The sequence below is a fragment of the Amphiura filiformis genome, chromosome 9, assembly GCF_039555335.1.
Source record: "Amphiura filiformis chromosome 9, Afil_fr2py, whole genome shotgun sequence".
Classification (NCBI taxonomy): domain Eukaryota; kingdom Metazoa; phylum Echinodermata; class Ophiuroidea; order Amphilepidida; family Amphiuridae; genus Amphiura; species Amphiura filiformis.
Window position 1 is genome coordinate 9,036,582 of NC_092636.1, and position 16,975 is coordinate 9,053,556.

Below are 16,975 nucleotides of genomic sequence, written 5' to 3' on the forward strand. Positions count from 1 at the left end.
CAACAATTTTCGATTGAAACATTATGTAGGATTTTTTCTGATTGTTTTTGAAAAGTTCAAACATATGAAATATGTGAAATTTAAACATCATTAACCAGTTTCATTGAATCATACAAATTTTTAACACTTTGATGATGACCAAGAGATTAACGCGGTGAAGATGTGATCATATTATGAAATTGGAAATAACAACAATTTCAAAACAATTTTTTTTCCTTTGTTTTGAACAAAAAAAAATAATACAGAAAAAATGGTGGAATTTTCCTTGACTTGAAATGAAAGAAAAAAATTTTGCACTGAAATAAATCACATTGTTTCTGACAAAAATAAAATTGTTTTGGCAAAAATTACTACTGGATTTGCCTAACATGAGAAAAAAAAATTAGATCTTTTGGTCATCGTTATCTAAAATTACTGGTGTGATCAATGCAAAGTAGATTGAAGACTGCAGACTCCATATCTGGTCTTGTTGACTTGGCAGTGATGAGATGAAATGGAATCACACCATGTGATGTAAATGTGTATTATTTCAATATGTGTGCTGTGTATTTGATACAAGTTGACAACTGTATCAGTGTTAGGGGCTAAGCATTGTGCATCATAATGCTTCTTACAAGTGAGCATAGTACAGTATAACTCAATTGCGTTTCAACACGTAAAAATACACTGTGGACTGCAATTCAACTTTTAGAACTGTGGATCACTTGGCAGCCTAAAATAAGAATTTTCTCGCTTTGATTTGACTGATTTCGGAATTTAACATGAAAAAAAAAAATGTGAAAAAAGAAATGCAATTCGTGCAAACTGTGCTAAATGCGTGCTAAAGTACGCTTAAGCTATAACCTAGCTAGCTATACGCGTAAACTATCAAAAAAAAAAGCTAAGTTGCAGTCATGTTCTAAAAACTCAAGTCCTGGATCCCTAAGATGCACTATATCAATCACACAACAAAATCTTGCAGATGTCCTGGCAATCTTCTGTTTCTTTGTGGTCGTTGTCTAGCTGGCACTTGGGGTTGTGGTGCTGGTGGTGCTACAACTGTAGGATCCCATCCTCGTCGCCATTGAAGTAACTTTGGGGGTTACGTATTAGATAAAATCAGACATTAATGATGACTGAAGTGACTCGGACATTACTTTCGTTGATGGTGTATTTCACGAGTAAACATTCATCCAACAAACACACGCACAGGTAGTTTATCTTAAGGCTGACATTACTGAATGCGTATCACTCTGAGATTAAAGGGATACTACAACATTACACCTATCAGGAGGGTGAAAGTGCATATAGGAACAATGCCAAAAACTACGTCACGCCGGTCACGCTATTGTTCGAGTTAAACTACATCATTCGCTATTTTGTAAATATTAACGCATGATCGTTGCTTTGAAGTTTCCACCGGATAGTCTGTGGATAGCGCAAGAGCATGCTTTGACCATGCGCAAACAAATGAATATCATGAAGATGTTTAAGATTGATTCTTAGATGTTTCAAAAATTACCGTCATATTGCATAGATTCATCAAAGAATGGTTTGAAGTACTAACCTTATTTAGTAATTTTAAAAATCGGGAGAATTTTACAAAATCAATGTTTTTACCTGTCGGTATTACAACTCGTGAAACACATTAGTGATGTGCCTGGCCCGGTGCCTGGGTGACCTAATCTACTAACCTTTAACGTTTCCTCTATGAACTCTAACCCTCCTGCAATATGGCGCCTATTGTCTAGAGTTAAACTACATCTTTCGGTGTGTTACGTAATACTACGATGCCTATCCCATTATATCGATCCCCGACCCTATATACAAATTCTGAGCCACATTCGCCAAAAAATCAAGTTTTTCACCATTCTTTTGTTCATATCGGACGACGCATCCATTTATATAATAAATGCTGTATTTCGACACAGTAATTTATAGCAGAGGCCCGTGGTCTAATGGTTAGGGCGCTTGACTCCACATACGCTATCCCGAGTTCGAAACCCGGTGACCAACTGATTTTTTTCTTCAATGTTTTATTAAACAATTTATTGTCATTAATCAAGGATAACATAATTTTAAACATCCAGTGCTATTGTGATATTATTTTTTTATTAAAGCAAGTTGTTTGATTCTCATGGAAATTGTTTATTGTGTTAAGGGCCTATTTAAAACACAGCATAATGAGATACAACACCATCAAGGATCAAAAGAAATCTGAATAACCAAGAAACTAGATCAGGTATTATAGGGTATGCAATACGACGTTACTCATTGTTATTCTAATTTAAATATATTTTGTCATACCACGGGCAAATTCGCATGATAATTGGACAATAAAACATGATTGTGATATGTATGAATGGTTGTTGAATCGATTCAGAGACCTGACTCTCTGTCATCTTCAGCTATCGTAGAACATGACAATTGTCATACCGTCCCGGTAGGTTGATTACAAACACTCTGTAGGTGTGGAAAATTGTTCCGCTAATATGGAAGGCCAGCAGGAAAAAAAAAACCCAAATAACATTTATCAAGCATATATAGTACGGAAGCCTCTATGTGACACAACTTGACAAGATAATTATCTTGCCATGTCGACTTATTATCAACATTATGTCAACATGACGATATAAAATATCTCGCCAAGACAACTGAACAAACAAATCAACATGGCAAGATAAATTGTCATGCTAAGTCGACATACCAAAAATGGATATCGTCTTCGCGAAATAAATTATTATGCCAAGTCAATTTTGCAACAAATTAATGTCTACATAGCAGGATATTTTGTCACGTCCAGTTGACTTAACAAACAATATAAGTCAACATGGTAAGATTAAATTATCATACCAAGGAATAGTAATTTTTGACACCGTAGAATTTAAATTATTGAAAAGCATCCTCGGGATGTAGAGGAGGGGCGGCCCGAAATTAAAGGAAAATTAAATCTCAAAAGACCGCCGACAACCGCCGCTCAATCGGGATATCCAACTAGATTGCCCTGCAGGGCTACAAAGAACCACAAACCGCGAAATTTGGATATCCAGCTAGATTGCCCCGCAGGACTCAGGAACCACAAATCTTGAAATATGGATATCCTACAAATTAAAACCACAAACAGCGAAAAACCGCCAACAACTGCCGCTTAATAGAAATTTTCAACTATATTGCCCCGCAGGGCTACAAAGAACCGCAAACCGTGAAATTTGGATATCCAACTAGATTGCCCCGCAGGGCTATAAAGAACCATAAACCGCGAAATAGGGATGTCCAACAAGTTTTAACTATAAATTAGCCCTCGATAGAGGGCAAAGCTTGAAGGATTAGGGAAATTATAACCACGAACCGCGAAAGTTGCCTTAACAAACAATATAAGTCAACATAGTAAGATAAATTACCATACCAAGTAATAGTAATTTTTGACACCGTATAATTACAATTTTGAAAAGCATCCTCGGATGTAGAGGAGGGCGGCCCGAAATTAAAGGGAAAATTAAATCTCAAAAGACCGCCAACAACCACCGCTCAATAGGGATATCCAACTAGATTGTCCCGCAGGGCTACAAAGAACCACAAACCGCGAAATTTGGATATCCAGCTAGATTGCCCCGCATGAATCAGGAACCACAAATCTTGAAATATGGATATCCTACCAATTAAAACCACAAACCGCGAAAAACCGCCAACAACTGCCGCTCAATAGAAATATCCAACTAGATTGCCCCGCAGGGCTATAAAGAACCCCACACCGCGAAATATGGATGTCCAACAAGTTTTAACTATAAATTAGCCCTCGATAAAGGGCAAGGCTTGAAGGATAAGGAACATTATAACCACGAACCGCGAAAGACCTCCAACAACCACCTCAATAGAGATATTCAATTAGATTGATTTGCAGGGCTACAAAGAACCACAAACGGCGAGATTTGGAAATCCAACTAGATTACCCGCAGGGCTACAAAAGAACCACACACCGCGAAATATGGATATCCAACAAGCTTAAACAATAAATCAGCCACGATAGAGGACAGGGTTTGAAGAATAAAGGAATACCACGAACCGCGAAAGACCGCCAACAACCGCCGCTCAATAGAGATATCCAACTAGATTGCCTGCAGGGCTACAAAGAACCACAAACGGCGACATTTGGATATCCAACTAGATTGCCCCAGGGCTACAAAGAACCACTTACATTTTAGTTATAGGTATAGCTACATATACTCGTATTTTTTATTATCATAAATCAAGGATAATATTATTCAAACTTCTATTTTTCGCTTTATTCGTCTTATGGAGTACTTCGTAACCGGATGACTTTTCAAGCTTGGAGCTACTCGGCTTCATTCATAAAAAGAAAGCAAATCTACCAAAAAAACGTTGACAACGTAAAGAAAGCAGCAAGTTTAAAAAGCCCCCACCTCGGCTCACTTTTTGAAACTTGGTCCCATTTGTAAAAGATACTGATTTAAACTTTGTCATAATTATCAACTTAAAACATTTGCAGAAGTGTTATGTATCTTTAATTTGCCGATGCGATATTAAGTTGTCAGCATTCTGGAACGATCAGAAAGGTTGTTCTTGGCCAATATCCTATATATGTTTTGTTTTATAATAATTATTAAGTTCATGATCAATGATTGAATTAAACGAATAACAAGTAGGCATGTTAATGGCAATGATGCTATTGCTGTTGATATTCAAATGGGACCAAGTTTCAAAAAGTGAGCCGAGGTGGGGGCTTTTTAAACTTGCTGCTTTCTTTACGTTGTCATAGGGCCTGCACTTTGGCTCGACATTTGAAAGGGGCGTGAATTCATTTTTGGATACGCCCCTATTATAATTAGGTAATACTCGACTCACACACATTCCCTATATTAATATGTATATACATGTACCACATGTAGTCAATCTGTCTGCTTTATCTGTATTGTGCCGTTCTTAAGCAAATACGGTAGTTAAACACGATTTCATCAAACATTATAACAATAGCTCTTTTACTGTGAGCGTGTTTATAGTGAGCCAGATTATCCGGTATTTAGCGTATAAGTACATCTTATACGGTATTGGTCGCCACTATAAACAGACCAATAGCGCTATTTGCCGCACATATTATACGGAACTGATATCCTTCGAAATCGATGGATATTGCAGTATATTCATTCCGTATACGGCCACTATAAACAGACAAGGATTAACGATACCGTTATTCAAGGAAGTGGAGTAGGGTCATATAACTCTCCGAGCTCAAATTTGTCACTGTAATCATGGTAATAACACATCAGCTACAAATATGGTACGGTACTGTAGCAATAATGTTAAAAAGTAGGCCGGTATCGTTTCGACGGCACACTATTTGAAACTGGCACCATATTTGTGTCTCCCACATTGCATTGCGGTGACCTCGAACACGCTGAGTTCAACCACCTCGGATTCAGAATAGCGCTATTGGTCGCCACTATAGACAGCCGAGATAACGGATATGTCACATTCCAGCCTAATCCCATATGCGTATAAAGATACCGTATAAATACCGTACACCACTATAAACACGCTCAGTGTGCAATCATCCCGGGCAATAATTGGGCAATAATAGAGGATGTGCGTGAAATTATTGATTGGCTCCATACAAAGGAATTGAACCGGTGTCCTTCACCATGATCATGGCACAATGCAGTGCATTCAATCAAACGTTGTCGTCAACCTATTTGATCGTATTTGTGCATTTGTTATGTGTGTGAGACGAGCTGTCGCGGTAGATTGCAATAGCTTGTAATCATGCTTTTGTTGAATTAATTTGAGTACTCCGCCATATTTACGGTATGATACGTCATAATCTAGGTGATTATTTGCATTGGATGTCTTGAATACGCTGGCGAGGTTGTGTAATAATCGGATTAATGCTATAACAGTAGGTGAATACAAGTTTTGAATATATCGCGTTGCAAAGCCCCATTCAGTGATCCCAGCGAAAATGAAAAAAATCAAATTGTTACTTTTATAAAAAAATTTAATGAAAAAAATTGGCACAAAACCCAAGAAAACGGCAGTATTGACGAAGTTGAAGCCCCATTCAAATACATGTAGCTAATTTATATATACTGTTAGTATATAAATTACAGATTCACGTAAATGCATTATTTTTGTCTTAAATAGGCCTACACGGCTTAGGGCTGAACCACTAGCAGAAGACACCAAGTTGATGTTTTATGACCTTTGACATTCTTTTGTGGCGAGTGACATGGTCAGTTCAATTCACGCCGAGTGTCCTTGACAGGTTTAACTCTGCTTCGGTGGTCATGAAAGAATTCAAAAGATAACCTCTGCCCCAACAATCCCAAGCAATTGTCTGAAACTGCTCTTCGGATGATGTATCATAAGAACTCAGTCGTCAAATGATGATAGTCATATAATGACCAAAAGATTATTACTGACTATATCATTGAAGACTGAGTTCCGCAGTCTTGTACAAAATCTGAATTTTGATGATTTTTACGATCGTCCGGATGAAAAAATCACTGAATGGGCCGTTAGTTCCCTCCTCTCCTTACACTGGCAATATGGATCAAAGAAAATAAAGAAAAAATAAAGAAAACAAGAAAAAAAAAGACAAAGAAAAGAAACAATAAAAGAAAAACAAATATGAAAAGTTCGAACAATATTTGGTTTATAAAATTAATGTGACCGTGATGAGGCTCGAACTCACCACCTTCCGATTTAAAGTTCGAAGCGCTAGTGTACCAAATTCTGATGCTTTACCAAGTGAGCTGTGCTCCTGAGATACGAAATAAAAATAAAATAATACACTGTATACCTGCTTGTGTCGGTAATTGATTTGCTCAAATTCCATAATGGTACAGTGCAACAGAGCAAAAATGCCCAAAATTTAAAAGCTATATAATTTATGACCACTATACACTACACATAAAAATACTAATACAAGGGAATTTCAACGTAAGAGTCCAAACAATTAAGTACCAACATGCACAGCTTTGTCCTTATATCACATTTGGGTTTTAACAAAATGTTATCAAACCTCTACTGTGATTGGCAGCTGCACAAGGCATCTCTTTGATAGCTGATCATGGCCATCCATTCAGCAAGTGGCTACTAACTGACCTTGACAGGCTTGAATGAGCACTGTCATCTGCTACAAAACCATCACACTCTAGGACCTGGTCACTCCATAATGCTACAGCTACAGGGAGCACAGTACTTTGACAATGGAGTGAAAGACTATTATTATTGATTAGGCGCGGATTTTAAAAGTACAGCTCCTATGCGTGTATAGCAAAAAATTGGAATAGAATGTTTGGAATCATGTAACTAAAGTACTAAATGCATTCTGCAAAATGCGCTCTGACCAATTTATAAAGCATTTCATTAGCTTTAATTTGACATATTGTTTGACATATTTGGAATTATGGTAAATCATTAAATAAAATATTTATTAATTAATCAATTATGTCAATTAATTAAAAATTTAATGCAAATATGCATATTTTCTGTGACAGAATTGTAGGATTTGACAAGAGCCATCTTTCTTGTAAGTTTGATTCTTATAACATACCGGTATCGTATTGCGTCCCGTTATAGTTGCAGAAAAAAAAATACGCGTGCAGGACACACATACGCACACACACACCCAGAGGATCGTACCGTTTTACAATCGTATAACATTCATTGGCGCTAGTAGTAGTAAATTTCAATTTTCTTTGCTTTACCTCACTTGTTCTGCTCAAAATTAAAAGGGGACATATCTAGCTGACAGTAAAAGCTTACATTTTATGGAAATTATGTTTAACTATTTGCTTAAACAGCACAAAACAGATAAAGCAGACAAATTTACTATACATAGGCCTATACATGTATGGTATCATGCCAGGGACTGTTTAAGAATATAACATTAGATTTATGATATTTACTTCGAGGACTGTTATTTATCAAAAATGTGAAAAATATCAAATTTTAATAATTTGTCATAAAATTTGTATTATATCGTGAATTTCAAACAATGAAATTTATTTGATATCAGAAAGACATTCTTCGTATTCAGAATGCAATTCGATATGTCTGATGTGCTCTCATGTCCCACAAAAAATACTATCGAAACGCTCAAAACGCTCATTCCAGATCCCTTAATTTGGTTAATTTTCTTTTCTTGTTTTCTTTCTTTATTTTTCTTTGATTTATATTGCCAGGGTAAGGAGAGGGAACTAAAGGCCCATTCAGTGATTTTTTTATTTTTTTTCATCCCGACGATCGTAAAAATCATCAAAATTTTGGACATTATTATGACTATCATTTGAGGACTGAGTTCTTATGATCCGAGGAGCAGTTTCAGACAATTGCTTGGGATTATTGGGGCAGAGGTTATCTTTTGAATTCTTTCATGACCACTGAAGCATAGTCAAACCTGTCAAGGACACTCGGCGTGAATTGAAAGACCATGTCACTTGCCACAAAAGAATGTCAAAGGTCATAAAACACCACTTTTGTGTCTTCTGCTATCTAAAGGCCTATGGCTGATTTTGTACCTTTCGTCATTGGCATAGATGTGCTAACATAGCTTGCTAGTGCAGTGGTTCAGCCGAAAACCGTGTGTCTAAGACAAAAAATAATGCATTTACGTGAGTCTGTAATTTATATACCGGTACTGACAGTATATAAATTAGCTACATGTATTCATGGTATTTGAATGGGGCTTCAACTTCGTCAATACTGTCGTTTTCCTGTTTTGATTTATAAACGTAACAATTTGATTTTTTTTTTCACTTTCGCTGGGATCACTGAATGGGACTTTATAGCGCGGATTATTCAAAACTTGTTTTTACCTACTGCTATATAGAGTATTAATCCGATTATTACATAACTTTGCCAAGACATAGGTTATGTAGGGATAAACTGTACATGGGTATAGAAGCCCTGCATGCTTTTATCGATAGGCTCCAAACAAAGGATTTGAACCGGTGTCCTTCACCGTAATCACGGCGCAGTAGCCTACAGTCCATTCAATCAAATGTTGTCAGTGTGCGTGACGAACGATGTATAAATCTGGAGGTCACATCATCACTTATCATGCTTATTGTAAAAGTTTGTCCAATGCATATACTGTTTTTTTTGTTGCCACGGCGTCCACCGGCAGTCAAGCAAACAGGTATTATATTTTGAAAAGGCCGCTATAGTATATTCACAGGGGTGTCTTGAATGGCCAATCATATGGGACATAATCAAATTGCAGTGACTGCTTCCTTTGTTACCACATGTCAGTCATCTTGTGATTATTGGACCATGTAAACCTGCAAAAAACGAGCCAAAGTGTAGGCCCTTTATTCGCTACTTAGCATGGTTCCGCCATTATGTACTATGTGCGGGAGAGCCTCGAACTGGCAGCATACATGAAAGGAAGAATTATGTAACCTTACACAGAACGTTATGACTAGTTCAATTCCCATTCATGTATGCTGCCAGTTCGAGGCTCTCCCGCACATAGTGCATAATGGCGGAACCGTGCAAGTAGCGAATGCAACGTTTTTTTGGTATAATATCTACTGTAGACAGCACATAATGCCATATGTGATTAAATTCTATCTACTGTAGACAGCACACAATGCTATATGTGATTAAATGCTATCTACTGTAGACAGCACACAATGCAATATGTGATTAAATGTTATCTACTGTATCTACAAGACAACAATGCCTTTATGAGCCCAATATAAAGTCACGCTTTACCAAGGCGCTGTGATAGTCTAGTGGTTAGGACATTGCGTTGTGGCCGCAATAACCCAGGTTCGAAGCCTGGTCACGGCAATCTTTTGTCTATCATTATTTTACTGCTGCAAACAGTTACAGCATCGTAAAAATATATTCTTCTCTATCGTAAAAATATATTCTTCTGTCATAGAATTGTGTAGAAATAAACTTTCAAAAAATATGGACATCTGTCATTTTGTGTGTGTTGTTGTTTCATTTTGTTGTTCTTGTTGTAATTTTTATTATTATTGTTAATATTTTTAAGGAAGAGGGTCTAGTCCGGTCTATAGATCCGGAGATAATGAATTATAGGGTCCGATGGCGTGGTTAGGATTGTTGGTCATCAATTGGAAATTTTGCCCTTTCGTATTGAAGATATAGATATTTTTTTCACAAAAACATCAAAAAATATTTAGGTATTTTTGGGAAAAAATGTTTATCTTCAATTTCAAAGGACAAACTTTTCAATTGATCGTCGGCTTTTCACCCCAGCTACATATACTTTCAATAATTTATACTGTAGACAGCACATAATGCCATATGTGATTAAATGCCATCTACTGTAGACAGCACACAATGCAACATGTGATTAAATGTTATCTACTGTAGACAGCACACAATACCATATGTGATTAAATGCTATCTATTGTAGACAGCACACAATGCAATATGCGATTAAATGCTATCTACTGTAGACAGCGCACAATGCAATATGTGATTAAATGCTATCTACTGTAGACAGCACACAATGTCATATGTGATTAAATGCTATTTACTGTAGGCAGCACACGATGCCATATGTGACAGCACACAACGTCATATGTGATTAAATGCTATCTACTGTAGACAGCACACAATGCAATATGTGATTAAATGCTATATACTGCAGACAGCACACGATGCCATATATGAATAAATGCTATCTACTGTAGACAGCACACAATGCAATGTGTGATTAAATGCTATCTACTGTAGACAGCACACAATGTCATATGTGATTAAATGCTATCTACTGTAGACAGCACACAATGCTATATGTGATTAAATGCTATCTACTGTAGACAGTACACAATGCAATATGTGATTAAATGCTATCTACTGTATACAGCACACAATGTCATATGTGATTAAATGCTATCTACTGTAGACAGCACACAATGCAATATGTGATTAAATGCTATCTACTGTAGACAGCACACAATGTCATATGTGATTAAATGCTATCTACTGTAGACAGCACACAATGCAATATGTGATTAAATGCTATCTACTGTAGACAGCACACAATGCAACATGTGATTAAATGCTATCTACTGTAGACAGCACACAATGTCATATGTGATTAAATGCTATCTACTGTAGACAGCACACAATGCAATAGGTGATTAGTTGCTATCTACTGTAGGCAGCACACGATGCCGTATGTGATTAAATGCTATCTACTGTAGACAGCACACAATGCCATATGTGAATAAATGCTATCTACTGTAGACAGCACACAATGCAATATGTGATTAAATGCTATCTACTGTAGACAGCACACAATGCAATGTGTGATTAAATGCTATCTACTGTAGACAGCACACAATGTCATATGTGATTAAATGCTATCTACTGTAGACAGCACACAATGCTATATGTGATTAAATGCTATCTACTGTAGACAGCGCACAATGCAATATGTGATTAAATGCTATCTACTGTAGACAGCACATAATGTCATATGTGATTAAATGCTATCTACTGTAGACAGCACACAATGCAATATGTGATTAAATGCTATCTACTGTAGACAGCACACAATGTCATATGTGATTAAATGCTATCTACTGTAGACAGCACACAATGTCATATGTGATTAAATACTATCTACTGTAGACAGCACACAATGCTATATGTGATTAAATGATATCTACTGTAGACAGCACACAATGCAATATGTGATTAAATGCTATTAACGGTAGACAGCACACAATGCCATATGTGATTAAATGCTATCTACTGCAGACAACACACAATGACATATGTGTTTAAATGCTATCTACGGTAGACAGCACATAATGTCATATGTGATTAAATGCTATCTACTGTAGACAGCACACAATGTCATATGTGATTAAATGCTATCTACTGTAGACTGCACAAAATGCAATAGGTGATTAGTTGCTATCTACTGTAGGCAGCACACGATGCCGTATGTGATTAAATGCTATCTACTGTAGACAGCACACAATGCCATATGTGAATAAATGCTATCTACTGTAGACAGCACACAATGCAATATGTGATTAAATGCTATCTACTGTAGACAGCACACAATGCAATGTGTGATTAAATGCTATCTACTGTAGGCAGCACACGATTCCATATGTGATTAAATGCTATCTACTGCAGACAGCACACAATGCCATATGTGAATAAACGCTATCTACTGCAGACAGCACACAATGCCATATGTGAATAAATGCTATCTACTGTAGACAGCACACAATGCCATATGTGAATAAACGCTATCTACTGCAGACAGCACACAATGCCATATGTGAATAAATGCTATCTACTGTAGACAGCACACAATGCCATATTTGATTAAATGCTATCTACTGTAGGCAGCACATGATGCCATATGTGATTAAATGCTATCTACTGTAGGCAGCATACGATGCCATATGTGATTAAATGCTATCTACTGTAGGCAGCGCACAATGCCATATTTGATTAAAAGCTATCTACTGTAGGCAGCAAAAATGCCATATGTGATTAAATGCTATCTACTGTAGACAGCACACAATGCCATATGTGATTAAATACTATCTACGGTAGACAGCACACAATGACATATTTGATTAAATGCTATCTACTGTAGACAGCACACAATGCAATATGTGATTAAATGCTATCTACGGTAGACAGCACACAATGCCATATGTGATTAAATACTATCTACGGTAGACAGCACACAATGACATATTTGATTAAATGCTATCTACTGCAGACAGCACACAATGCCATATGTGATTAAATGCTATCTACGGTAGACCGCACACAATGCCATATGTGATTAAATGCTATTAACGGTAGACAGCACACAATGCCATATGTGATTAAATGCTATCTACTGCAGACAACACACAATGACATATGTGTTTAAATGCTATCTACGGTAGACAGCACACAATGCCATATGTGAATAAATGCTATCTACTGTAGACAGCACACAATGCAATATGTGATTAAATGCTATCTACTGTAGACAGCACACAATGCAATGTGTGATTAAATGCTATCTACTGTAGGCAGCACACGATTCCATATGTGATTAAATGCTATCTACTGCAGATAGCACACAATGCCATATGTGAATAAACGCTATCTACTGCAGACAGCACACAATGCCATATGTGAATAAATGCTATCTACTGTAGACAGCACACAATGCCATATGTGATTAAATGTTATCTACTGTAGGCAGCACACGATGCCATATGTGATTAAATGCTATCTACTGTAGGCAGCGCACAATGCCATATTTGATTAAAAGCTATCTTCTGTAGGTAACACACAATGCCATATATGATTAAATGCTATCTACTGTAGGCAGCAAAAATGCCATATGTGATTAAATGCTATCTACTGTAGGCAGCACACAATGCCATATTTGATTAAATGCTATCTACTGTAGGTAACACACAATGCCATATGTGTTTAAATACTATCTACTGCAGACAGCACACAATGCCATATGTGATTAAATGCTATCTACGGTAGACAGCACACAATGCCATATGTGATTAAATGTTATCTACTGTAGGTAACACACAATGCCATGTGTGATTAAATGCTATCTACTGTACACAGCACATAATGCCATATGTGTTTAAATGCTATCTACTGTACGTAACACGCAATGCCATATTTGATTAAATGTTATCTACGGTAGACAGCACACAATGCCACATGTGATTAAATGCTATCTACGGTAGACAGCACACAATGCCATGTGTGATTAAATGTTATCTACTGTAGGTAACACACAATGACATGTGTGATTAAATGCTATCTACTGTACACAGCACATAATGCCATATATGTTTAAATGCTATCTACTGTAGGTAACACGCAATGCCATATTTGATTAAATGTTATCTACGGTAGACAGCACACAATGCCACATGTGATTAAATGCTATCTACTGCAGACAGCACACAATGCAATACGTGATTAAATGCTATCTACTGTAGACAGCACACAATGCCATATGTGATTAAATGCTATCTACGGTAGACAGCACACAATGCCATATGTGATTAAATACTATCTACGGTAGACAGCACACAATGACATATTTGATTAAATGCTATCTACTGTAGACAGCACCAAATGCAATATGTGATTAAATGCTATCTACGGTAGACAGCACACAATGCCATATGTGATTAAATACTATCTACGGTAGACAGCACACAATGACATATTTGATTAAATGCTATCTACTGCAGACAGCACACAATGCCATATGTGATTAAATGCTATCTACGGTAGACAGCACACAATGCCATATGTGATTAAATGCTATCTACTGTAGGCAGCATACGATGCCATATGTGATTAAATGCTATCTACTGTAGGCAGCGCACAATGCCATATTTGATTAAAAGCTATCTACTGTAGGCAGCAAAATGCCATATGTGATTAAATGCTATCTACTGTAGACAGCACACAATGCCATATGTGATTAAATACTATCTACGGTAGACAGCACACAATGACATATTTGATTAAATGCTATCTACTGTAGACAGCACACAATGCAATATGTGATTAAATGCTATCTACGGTAGACAGCACACAATGCCATATGTGATTAAATACTATCTACGGTAGACAGCACACAATGACATATTTGATTAAATGCTATCTACTGCAGACAGCACACAATGCCATATGTGATTAAATGCTATCTACGGTAGACAGCACACAATGCCATATGTGATTAAATGCTATTAACGGTAGACAGCACACAATGCCATATGTGATTAAATGCTATCTACTGCAGACAACACACAATGACATATGTGTTTAAATGCTATCTACGGTAGACAGCACACAATGCCATATGTGAATAAATGCTATCTACTGTAGACAGCACACAATGCAATATGTGATTAAATGCTATCTACTGTAGACAGCACACAATGCAATGTGTGATTAAATGCTATCTACTGTAGGCAGCACACGATTCCATATGTGATTAAATGGTATCTACTGCAGACAGCACACAATGCCATATGTGAATAAACGCTATCTACTGCAGACAGCACACAATGCCATATGTGAATAAATGCTATCTACTGTAGACCGCACACAATGCCATATGTGATTAAATGCTATCTACTGTAGGCAGCACACGATGCCATATGTGATTAAATGCTATCTACTGTAGGCAGCGCACAATGCCATATTTGATTAAAAGCTATCTTCTGTAGGTAACACACAATGCCATATATGATTAAATGCTATCTACTGTAGGCAGCAAAAATGCCATATGTGATTAAATGCTATCTACTGTAGGCAGCACACAATGCCATATTTGATTAAATGCTATCTACTGTAGGTAACACACAATGCCATATGTGTTTAAATACTATCTACTGCAGACAGCACACAATGCCATATGTGATTAAATGCTATCTACGGTAGACAGCACACAATGCCATATGTGATTAAATGTTATCTACTGTAGGTAACACACAATGCCATGTGTGATTAAATGCTATCTACTGTACACAGCACATAATGCCATATGTGTTTAAATGCTATCTACTGTACGTAACACGCAATGCCATATTTGATTAAATGTTATCTACGGTAGACAGCACACAATGCCACATGTGATTAAATGCTATCTACGGTAGACAGCACACAATGCCATGTGTGATTAAATGTTATCTACTGTAGGTAACACACAATGACATGTGTGATTAAATGCTATCTACTGTACACAGCACATAATGCCATATATGTTTAAATGCTATCTACTGTAGGTAACACGCAATGCCATATTTGATTAAATGTTATCTACGGTAGACAGCACACAATGCCACATGTGATTAAATGCTATCTACTGCAGACAGCACACAATGCAATACGTGATTAAATGCTATCTACTGTAGACAGCACACAATGCCCTATGTGATTAAATGCTATCTACGGTAGACAGCACACAATGCCATATGTGATTAAATACTATCTACGGTAGACAGCACACAATGACATATTTGATTAAATGCTATCTACTGTAGACAGCACACAATGCAATATGTGATTAAATGCTATCTACGGTAGACAGCACACAATGCCATATGTGATTAAATACTATCTACGGTAGACAGCACACAATGACATATTTGATTAAATGCTATCTACTGCAGACAGCACACAATGCCATATGTGATTAAATGCTATCTACGGTAGACAGCACACAATGCCATATGTGATTAAATGCTATTAACGGTAGACAGCACACAATGCCATATGTGATTAAATGCTATCTACTGCAGACAACACACAATGACATATGTGTTTAAATGCTATCTACGGTAGACAGCACATAATGTCATATGTGATTAAATGCTGTCTACTGCAGACAGCACACAGTGCCATATGTGATTAAATGCTATCTACGGTAGACAGCACATAATGCCATATGTGTTTAAATTCTATCTACGGTAGACAGCACATAATGCCATATGTGATTAAATGCTGTCTACTGCAGACAGCACACAATGCCATATGTGATTAAATGCTATCTACGGTAGACAGCACACAATGCCATATGTGATTAAATACTATCTACGGTAGACAGCACACAATGACATATATGATTAAATGCTATCTAATGCAGACAGCACACAATGCAATATGTGATTAAATGCTATCTACGGTAGACAGCACACAATGCCATATGTGATTAAATACTATCTACGGTAGAGAGCACACAATGACATATTTGATTAAATGCTATCTACTGCAGACAGCACACAATGCAATATGTGATTAAATGCTATATACGGTAGACAGCACACAGTGTCATATGTGATTAAATACTATCTACGGTAGACAGCACACAATGCCATATGTGATTAAATGCTATCTACGGCAGACAGCACACAATGCAATATGTGATTAAATGCTATCTACTGCAGACAGCACACAATGACATATGTGTTTAAATGCTATT

At 36.8% G+C, this 16,975-nt stretch overlaps 1 non-coding gene across 1 annotated transcript; it reads left to right on the plus strand.

Annotated features, from left to right (window-relative positions):
- Positions 1-9,720: 9,720 nt before the first annotated feature.
- On the plus strand, positions 9,721-9,792 carry Trnah-gug (transfer RNA histidin (anticodon GUG)). Its single transcript has one exon. It is a non-coding gene; the product is annotated as a tRNA-His (tRNA).
- The last annotated feature ends 7,183 nt before the right edge of the window (positions 9,793-16,975 follow it).